The following is a 10518-nucleotide window of genomic DNA, read 5'->3' on the forward strand; positions in this document are numbered from 1 at the left end:
AAATCTCTTGAGTTTTGAAATGTAACTTCAACCCCTCTGTCTTAAGTTACCTAAAGTTTGTTAGAATGTCACTGTAGTACTCTTGTCCCCTATCACAGCAACAGTACAAAAGAAAGCTCGGCTATGGCTTCCACAAACCATTTTGTGCCTAAATAGCCATTTGTAGAAACACCATCTCTTCTAGTCCGAAGAGCTGTTGAATCCTAGCTGTTGTTAAACCTTCCTTGTTTGTTCAAACTCGCTTTCGTGGATGCTCGTTGATAGCCAAGGCTGTGGTATGATTCCCAGTCCTGGCTGTAAATAAAGGTGTGACAGAAACAGTACCCGCAGGGAGGCACAAACCGGCAACCAATGCTCTCAGATTCTAGCCAAGTTTTTCAACATGGTGACCACTACCGCAGACAGGAAGAGGCATACTCTGAATAGTTTGATCTAGTACACCTGGGTTGGGGTCCTGGATCTATTTCTTTCTTTTCTTTTTTAAATTTATTTATTTATTAAAGATTTCTGTCTCTTCCCCGCCACCGCCTCCTATTTCCCTCCCCCTCCCCCAATCAAGTCCCCCTCCCTCCTCAGCCCGAAGAGCAATCAGGGTTCCCTGCCCTGTGGAAAGTCCAAGGAACCCCCACCTCCATCCAGGTCCAGTAAGGTGAGCATCCAAACTGCCTAGGCTCCTACAAAGCCAGTACGTGCAGTAGGATCAGAAACCCATTGCCATTGTTCTTGAGTTCTCAGTAGTCCTCATTGTCCGCCAAGTTCAGCGAGTCCTGTTTTATCCCAGGCTTTTTCAGACCCAGGCCAGCTGGCCTTGGTGAGTTCCCAATAGAACATCCCCATTGTCTCAGTGTGTGAGTGCACCCCTTGCGGTCCTGAGTTCCTTGCTCGTGCTCTCTCTCCTTCTGCTCCTGATTTGGACCTTGAGATTTATGTCGGGTGCTCCAATGTGGGTCTCTGTCTCTGTCTCCTTTCATCGCCTGATGAAGGTTAATATTCAAGAGGATGCCTATATGTTTTTCTTTGGGTTCTCCTTATTTAGCTTCTCTAGGATCACTAACTATAGGCTCAATGTCCTTTGTTTATGGCTAGAAACCAAATATGAGTGAGTACAACCCATGTTCCTCTTTTTGGGTCTGGCTTACCTCACTCAGGGTGGTGTTTTCTATTTCCATCCATTTGTATGCAAAATTCAAGAAGTCCTTGTTTTTTACTGCTGAGTAATACTTTAATATGTATATATTCCATACTTTCTTCATCCATTCTTCCGTTGAAGGGCATCTAGGTTGTTTCCAGGTTCTGGCTATTACAAACAATGCTGCTATGAACATAGTAGATCATATATTTTTGTTGTATGATAAGGCCTCTCTTGGGTATATTCCCAAGAGTGGTATTGCTGGGTCCAGGGGTAAGTTGATCCCGAACTGGATCTATTTCTAAAAGTCAAACAGGTTGTTCTCCAGTTGCAGTAGGATCGAAAACACTGTTCTGGAGTTTCAGTGGGTTTACAGCAGTCTTAATTTTATGAAATATGATCTTACCGACTTTTCCAATTAGGTAGACTCTTCACTGGTATGTCCTCAAGGGCATATTTCACAGCGTCCTAAAGGGATTGAGTCTTTGAAAACATTGGTAAATAGCAATGTCTAGTCATTCACTTGTGTAATATCCACTGTTTACTGCCTGATGTTTCCAATTTATTTGGGCAGATTTTTTTTTTTTTTTTTTTTTTTTTACAATTCGTGTCAAGTATACCAAGGGAGAAAGCCAAATAAAGCCTGCAGTCGCTATATTTTGGTCACGGGAAAGGAACATATAGTAGTCTGCAAATAGAAACCGTTGGCAGCCTCTCTTCTTTTTTTTTTTTTTTTGATTTTCCCTTTATTTTTTATCAGTTGAATACCCAAATCACTCAAAATGAATATTAGATACATAGTTTACTTATAACTTCTCTGCTGTGAAAAAAATTATACATATTTAAAGGGTGTATATTAACACTGATGAAATCTCAATACAACTACTGGAATAGTTTTTATTAATTGTGATTACTTTGGGGACAATGTGCAAAGCTTATTAGATCCTAGCATACCAGAAGTAATTCCTTGGAGTCAAAATCTACAATGTCACACAGTTCAGACAGCATCATTACAGTATAAAGACATTGTAGATTGCACTCTCTTCTCAGAAGTCTCTAAAGATTAGAAACAGTGAAAAAATATCCAGTTCTTTATATGTAACAACTAACATAACTATTTTAACTGACTATATTTTGCCCAAAGTGATTAAGGACAAAAAATAGGAATTCTTGTTGCTTTATTATTTGATAAACTGCTAGTAAGCTCCCAATAGAAGATCTTTAACATTAGACCAAGTTTTCTTGGTCTTCTCATATATACACACATATATATGCATCCTTCCTTTTCAAGTAAAGAAACTGGTGCATTGTCTTAAATCCTCTTCCTCAGGACCCACGGCGGAAGCTGTGGCAGGAGTGCTGGTCCACCACTGAGAGGCGGAAAGGACAGATTCATGGACATTAAGTCCACAATGATAAGGTTCACTTAAGATTTTTTTCTTCATTCAAGATTTTTTAAAGAGATGCTAAACGGTTTAATTTAGGTGTTCATGATATAAAAATTGCTTTCTATTTCATTTTCATATAATAAATGAGGTTTCGTGTGTTTCCATACACAAATACATACGTTCATGCGTTAATTTATACGTGATCAATATTGTGATTTATGAACAAGGCAGGAGATATTGAAATTTACCAACCTTCCCATTTGGGCCTAAAGTTATTGTCTTGTATTAAATCTTGCTTATGAAGCAACTTCTAGATTTTCTTTTGCTATAAATATATGACTGGACTTTTCATTTAAGTTCACCAAGCAAGCCAGTCCTTTCTGCCCTTCTGCAGCAGTGCATGACATTAATTTTGCATTTGAATATGATTTCCCTTTTATTGCTTAGCTGCTGGTTAGGATGCAATTTGATATAATGGGCTCTTTGAAACTATAGAATTCCCTGTTTACCCAATAGCAGACTGATTGTTGAACCTAGCCTTTTAAATCTAATCTAGTTTTGGTATTAAGACTGAGTCAATTACAAACCAAACAAAACTCGAGACGTCTGTCCTTGCTGGAAAGCAGCTGACAAGAAGTTTGAGGACCCTACCAGAGCATTGCTGACACGGAGACTGGCTTTCCTGGCAGCCTAAACTAAACATACCTTTTTTTTTTTTTTTTAATTTATTTAAAGGCAGGATGAGTTTCTGTAGGACAGGGATCAGTGGCTCCAAGAGCTTCCCCTGAAGGAGGAGTCCTTAACCTGTGGGGTGTATGCTTCCTTGAATAGTATCAAATATAAGAATATAATAGTCAGTTGGTGCGTAGAGTCACATTTCCTGGAGATGGCTTATTCTATCTTGGATTTCAGGCTCTCTGCAGTTGCTCAAAGCTCTGTGGATTACAGAAACTCTGATGCCACACTCCTCTTCCCGCACTGTCTCCACCTTACTCCAATAGGCTGTTTGTACTCAGTGTCTGCTCCTTCACTGCACACTGCAGTCTAGCCTTGACTCCTGATGCTTCCCTGGAACGACTTTTTACCAGATCCTTACGTTTGTTTTTGTTTGTTTGTTTTGTCCCCCCACCCCATGAAGCACAGAATGGCCTCGAACTTGTTCAGTAGCCCAGGATGACTTTGAATCCCTTACCCTCCTCCTCCCCCTCTGTGAGTGCTAAGAGTACAATCATGCGCCACACCCGGTTTATGCAGAAACCACGCTGGGCAGGTACCAAGGGCTTTGTGTGTAGATAAGCATCTATTAACCGAGCCACCTTCCCCCTCAGTGAGTGCTTTTACCCCACGGAATTTAATCTCCTCCTTCAGTACTTCATAATTTTTTCACTTTCCCCAAAGCATTTCTCCATTCTTCTGTTTTTGTTCCTGTTTCCACAGCGTGCCTTGGGTTGCTTTGAAGGTCACATGACATTTTAGTATGCATTCAGAATCTCCCTTAGGTTTACATTCTGCTTATTCCATCCTTTCCACATAAATCATTTGCTCCATTCCCAAGATTCTTAAGTGACAATTCTTAGCTCTCCCAGATATTTGTCACAGCAGGAAAAACCAAACCAAAACAAACGAAAAAACTGGATGCAATCTTCTAGCTTGAAATAGTGTAACTCTTTTTTTTTATACATTTGTTATAGCCGTTATCCTACCTAATATACCAGGCTAAAAACCCCTCACTTGTACAAAGAGAGTGAACATATATATTAGTGATTTCTGAGGATTATGGCAGAAAGAGGACCGAATAGGTGGAGCACAATGGATTTCTATGGCAGTGGAATACTCTAGAGAGATGTGTGGAAACTGTTTTCTGCTCACTCTTCCTGGGTTTCTGTAACTGCTTTAAAAATGAAGTGAGCAGAAAATAGAGTTTCTGCACATCTCTCTAGACTAGTTTAATAACACAGAGCTACAAAAATAATCTATAGACCTACTTCAGAGATAGTGTATGAATTCACCTAACAGACTTCAAAACGTACATGAAAATGTGACAAAGGAGAAATATTGAAAGGAGAAATAAATCCATAATTGTAGTTGAGGACTTGAGCATGACTATCTCAATAATTAGTAAAATTACTATTAAAACACACAGATGAATAATATTGACAAAACTAATTAAGCTATACAACCAGCCAACAGGTTTAATTGATGTTTACATACCGCTTCACTAACAGTAGGATATAAATTCAAGTACCCATTGTTAAATTCACGTATGTAAACCTTATCTGAATTATAAACATGAACCTCAATAAACCTAAGAGTCAAAATTATGTGGAATATTAGCTGGCTCTAATAAGATCAAGTTAGAACTCAATAATGGAAAGAGAATATGAAAATACTAAACACATATAAATTATGGAGTACATTTATAGTAGTAACCCATAGGTCATTAAGATGTCTCATGGGAAATAAAAAAACACATTAATTTGTACAGAAATAAAAACATAGCTCGGAAAGTTAGTTTTAATTGTGAATTAACAGTCTAGAACACCTGGGACTCAGGTCTCAGGGAGGGATTGTTTGGAGTAGGTTGGCCAATAGGCATGTCTGTGAGGGGCTGTCTTATGTTGACCTATGTGGAAATACCTGGCCTAAAATTGGGTGGTCCTATTCCTTGGGTTTGGGTCCTGGACTATAGAGGAGAAGTGAACTGTGAACTGGGTATCATGGACATATGAATTCTTTCTCTGCTCTTGACTTAGCTATGACTTAGCTGCTGAGTTCCTGTCTCTTTGCTTCCCTGAAATGATGGACTGGAACATGAATCATGACCAAATGAACCTTTTCTCCTTTAAGGTGCTTTTGTCAGGGTGTATTATCACAGGAACAGGAAGCAAAACCTGTATGTGTGCATCAGAGCTTCCAAGTTTGTGGCACCAAATCTGTTAGAGAAAAGAGGTCTCAAAAAAACAAAAAAACAAAAAACAAAAACTGGAACATGAACAGCAAAATCAACCCACAAGATCAGATAGAAGGAACTAATAAAAAGCAGAAATAAATGAAGTTCAAAACGAAGAAAACAACAGAGTATCAATACCAATATTTCTTAGAAAAAAATTAATAAAATTGGCAAACCTTTATCAAGACTTGCCAAAGAGGAGACACAAATTGCCAGTATCAACACTGAAATGGAGGTAGTCTGCATAGATTCTGCAGCCATTAAAGAATTGAAAGGAGAATACCATGGAAAACTTAGTTCTTAATTTCCACAACCAGGAAGATGTAGACCTTTCCCTTGCAATCTATAAACTGCCAAAATTCAAGTAAGATGAAACATAAAATCTGATGAAATGGAACTCATAACTGAAAAGCTCCCACAAAAATTGACTTCAAGTTTCGCTGGAGAAGGTTACTTATTATTATTTTAAAAAGCTGGCCAGAAACAAGCCAAGCTAAAGCTGGGCATTTATTTTTATTTTTTTTAAGATTTATTTATATTCTATTCTGTTTACGGTGTTCTGTCTGCATTTATCCAAGCAGACCAGAAGAGGGCACCATATCTCATTATAAATGGTTATGAGCCACCATGTGGTTGCTGGGAATTGAACTCAGGACCTCTGGAAGAGCAACCAGTGCTCTTAACCTCTGAACCATCTCTCCAGCCCATTATTAATTATTTAAAGAAAAGTTAATACCAATTTTATAGTCTCTCATAGAAAAGAGAAGAAAGAACACTTTCTATTTTATGAACCTGGTACCTATAGCAAAACCAAAGACAAAATTACAAATCATGCAAAAATAGAAATCTCAACAAAATATTACCAAATGAAAGAAGAGAGTTTATTTCAGATATTTGAAGCTTACCTAATAGGTAAAAGTTCATCAATGGTACCAAGTGGGGCAGAGTATCTCTATGATGCTAGTAGCTACTTGAGAGATTGAGGCAGGAGGACCACAAGTTTGAGAGTAACCAGGGATCTTCACAAGATCCTCTTTCAAAATTAAAATATAGAGGGCTGAGGATGTCCAGTGGTAGAGTGCTTAGCGTTCACAAGATTCTGGGTTTAATCTCTACACCCAGACCACACACACACACACACACACACACACACACACACACATCCACCAAAAGAAAAGAAAAAATGTACAGGAATGTTCATCACAGCAATATTTATAGTAGTTAAAAAGCAAAAACAAATCAAAAGTCTAATAAATGAATAAAAACTAATAGATGAATAAACTGGCATATTCATCTAGTAGAATATTATTTATAAAAAATGAAATACTTTTATAGATATGACACACACTTTGATAAGTGAAATAAGTCATAAAAGGCCACCCATTGGTATTCCGTTTCTATCAAATTTTACAGTAGGTAAATGGAATCAGAACATGAGTACATCCCAAGGCTGGGGAGGAGGAATACAGGGAGTAACTGCTCTTAGGTACAAAGTTCTTTTGGACAATGGCTATGTTCTAGAATTGATGGTTCCAAACCTTGTAAATACACTGAAGTACAGAATTATACACCTTAATAGGATGAATTATAAGTGAATTGTGGCTTAAAAAGTCAGTCAATGGGGGGGCGGCGGCAAGCCAGATAGTTTAGCTGGTAAAGGCATTTGTTGCCATATCTGGTGACCTGAGTTTAATACCTGGGACTCGAATGATAGAGGGAGAAAATGGACTTCTAGATGTTGTCCTTTGACATATATGCACACATGTGCATGTAAACATACTACATACACAGATAGGCAGACAGACAGACAGAGACAGAGAGCAGAGGAGAGTGGAGACTAAATTAAAAATATAATGAGGCCAATCAATATAATCAGCAGTCTAAAGAGGAAGCCATATATATCAATTGATACAGGAAAAACCATGTGATGAAATCCATTCATAAAATCTTTCAGACTTGGCGTAGAAGGGAATTTCATGATGATTGAGATTATCTACAAAAGTACCCAATAGGGCTAGGGAGATAGCTCAGTTTGTAAAGCCTCTGTCTTGCAAGCTTGAGGCCCTGGGTTTGATTCATGGAATGCATGTAAAAATGGCTAGGGATGGTTGTGGGTACTTGTAATCCCAGTGCTGAGGAGACAGTCAGGGCCTTGGAATTCTGGCCAACCAGCCTAGCCTACTTGGCTGTGTTCCAGACCAGTAAGAGACACTGTCTCAAAAAGTTGGACAAAGTTTGAAGAACAATACCTGTGGTTGTCCTCTGACCTCCACATACACAGATACACACATACATGCATACATTCTGTACTGGTTAGTTTTATGTCAACACAAGCTAAAGTCATTTGAGAGGAGGGACTCTCAGTTGAAAAAAAAAATGCCTCCATAAGATCAGGCTGTACCCAAGGAAAGTCTGTAGGGTATTTTCTTAATTAGTAGATGAGGGCCCAGGCCATTGTGGGTGGGGGTCACGACTGAGCTGGTGGTCTGGGGTTCTCTAAGAAAGCAAACTATGTGATACAAACTAGTAAGCAGCACCCCTCTGTGGTCTCTGTAGCAACGCCTGCTTCCAGGTACCTGTCCTGACTTCCTTTGATGTTGGACTGTGATATGGAAGTGTAAGCCAAATAAACCCTTTCCTTCCAAGTTGCTTGTGGTCGTAATGCTTCATAATAGCAATAGAAACTTAACTAACACACGTTATATACTCCCCCCTGCAGGCCACAAAGATCCACAGCCAATAATACTGTTGCTAAGAGTGGAGAATACTTTCTTATTAAAAATGGGACCTGGCAAAAAGGTATGTATCCTTACCACTCTCACTGACATTGCATGAGGAGTTTTAGTAAGGATGCAAGGAAAGAAATAGGTGTACAAATTGGAATGAGAATACTACTACTTTAGATGGAGTTTTCTAATATATGTAGAAATTTAACTGAGAATCTAATGGGAAAGACAATCTTAATTTCAAAAGTTAAAATTTTGAGATAAAAGGAAAAATTAGTACAATTGATTATCAATTTGAAGGGAACTTATTTAATACTAAATTAAATGATTAGTTATTAAAATATAAAAATACTGTAAAATGAAGCAATGTATACTCACAGAAATGTCAAGAAAAGTAGAAAATTGTCTAAATAAGTCGTGAAGTCTGTTGAAATAGAAATAAGTAATGGCAAACAATACATACAAATGTATAAAAGAACAAAAATTAGCATGAAGATTTTGAGAAGCAAGGAAGGAGAAAAATAGCGAAATCAGTCTTGAATATAAATAAATAGTAGTTGGTGGAGAGCCAAGAAAAATGTCTTCAAAGGAGATGTGACAAATAAATATGATACATTTTAAACTTACATTAAAAAATAGTAGATTACACTAAAGAAACTTTGCCTATCAAGACAAATGTAATATTACTTTCTTTAATCTGTTTTCTTTTGGATCCTATTAGCGGGCTTGAGATCTTTACTCTCCTGTATTCTCCTCTTCTGGTTATCTCCTTGAATATTTAATATTCAACCATTGTGAAATAATACAGTTTCTTTCTTTTTTAGACAGTCACATATAGTCAAGGCTAGCCTTGAACTCACTGTGTAGCTGAGGATATCCTTCAACTCCTGGTCCTCCTGCCTTCATCTTCCAAAGCCATCACCATATTAAGTAAGTTTTTCACCTTTTTTTTTTCAACTTCTGAGGCTTGTCAATTCAGCTTACCAACGCAGCCTTTTTACCAACTTATCAGTTTGTAGAATAACCTAATCCATATATATTTCTGAGACCATTCTGAGAAGATTAACCTATGGGAATTGGCTACCTCTTATGGAATTTGAAACATTAGCTTGATGAATCACTTACCTGGTCTGTGCCTCATTTATTTATCCAGCTGATTTGTTTTTAGCCTTTGCTATGTCCTAGTTGCTTTTTTTTTTTTTTTTTTTTTTAAAGAATTTAGAGCCAGGAGGTGGTGGCATAGGCCTTTTAATCCCAGCACTTGAGAGGCAGAGGCAGGTGGATCTCTGTAAGTTCAAGGCCAGCCTGGTCAACAAGAGCTAGTTCCAGGACAGGCTCCAAAGCCACAGAGAAACCCTGTCTTGAAAAACCAAAAAAAAAAAAAAAAAAAAAAAAAAAAAAATTTAGAATAAACTAGTGAATAAAGAAGAGCTCCCTTATCTTATGGCATTCTATAAGGAAGACACTAACCAGTGAATAGTTGTTGGATTAGGAGGTGATATATAGATGCAGACACAGGTATTTCCAACCAAAAAATTAAGAGTGTGATAGAGGAAGGAGAGCACCAGCTACAGCGGCTTTGGCAGGCTGCGTTTCTAAGCATGGTGACCCTGAGGAGGTGGTGCCTGCGTCGTATAGGTTTGACAGTGAGGAAATTCAGTCAAGTGGCTGGCTGGAGAATATAAGGGTGGCACTGTAGGCCATTTGGACGGTTTTAGATTCAGTCTTTGTGAGAGGAGACGCCATCTTGGAGTCTTCGGTTGATGTCACAAAGGTGTTGAGCACTGACTGTAGGAAGTAAGAATCAGAGCAGAGGACAAGAAGTAGGCTCAGTAGCTAGTTGTCCCTAGGTCAAAGCTGCAAGTTACATATGTTGCTGTGAGACCAGAAGCCGGAGTTAAAGGAGGGACCAAAGCAGCGTGTAGAGCACTGAGCAGATAAATAAGGAGCTTGTGGCTGAATATGAGATAATCAGACTGAGCAGCTCAGAGGAGGGACAGGACGTGGGGCCCAGGACAGCACTACAGCTGTCTCCCCTCTTCCCCAAGCCCCAAAGGAGCAAGTATAAAGTACCGTTGTCTTTTCATATATTCCTGCTTCTACTGAAGCCAACTGTTACAGAGTGGTGTAGGGAAGGATGGCTTCTAACGAAAAGCCTTCACCTGTCCCATGGACGAGACCACAGAGCATCCTGTAGCCAGGAACTCTAGGAACAATCCAGATACTTCCAAGTAGCTGTGAAAATGCAGAGAGCTAAGTGTATTTCACAGCTCTTGGGACACCTGCAAGGCCAGAGATAGCAACACCAGCCAATGACTAACAGCT

The sequence above is a fragment of the Microtus oregoni genome, unplaced genomic scaffold (assembly GCF_018167655.1).
Source record: "Microtus oregoni isolate MIOR12 unplaced genomic scaffold, Mior012 000057F_ref0000458, whole genome shotgun sequence".
NCBI classification, from domain to species: domain Eukaryota; kingdom Metazoa; phylum Chordata; class Mammalia; order Rodentia; family Cricetidae; genus Microtus; species Microtus oregoni.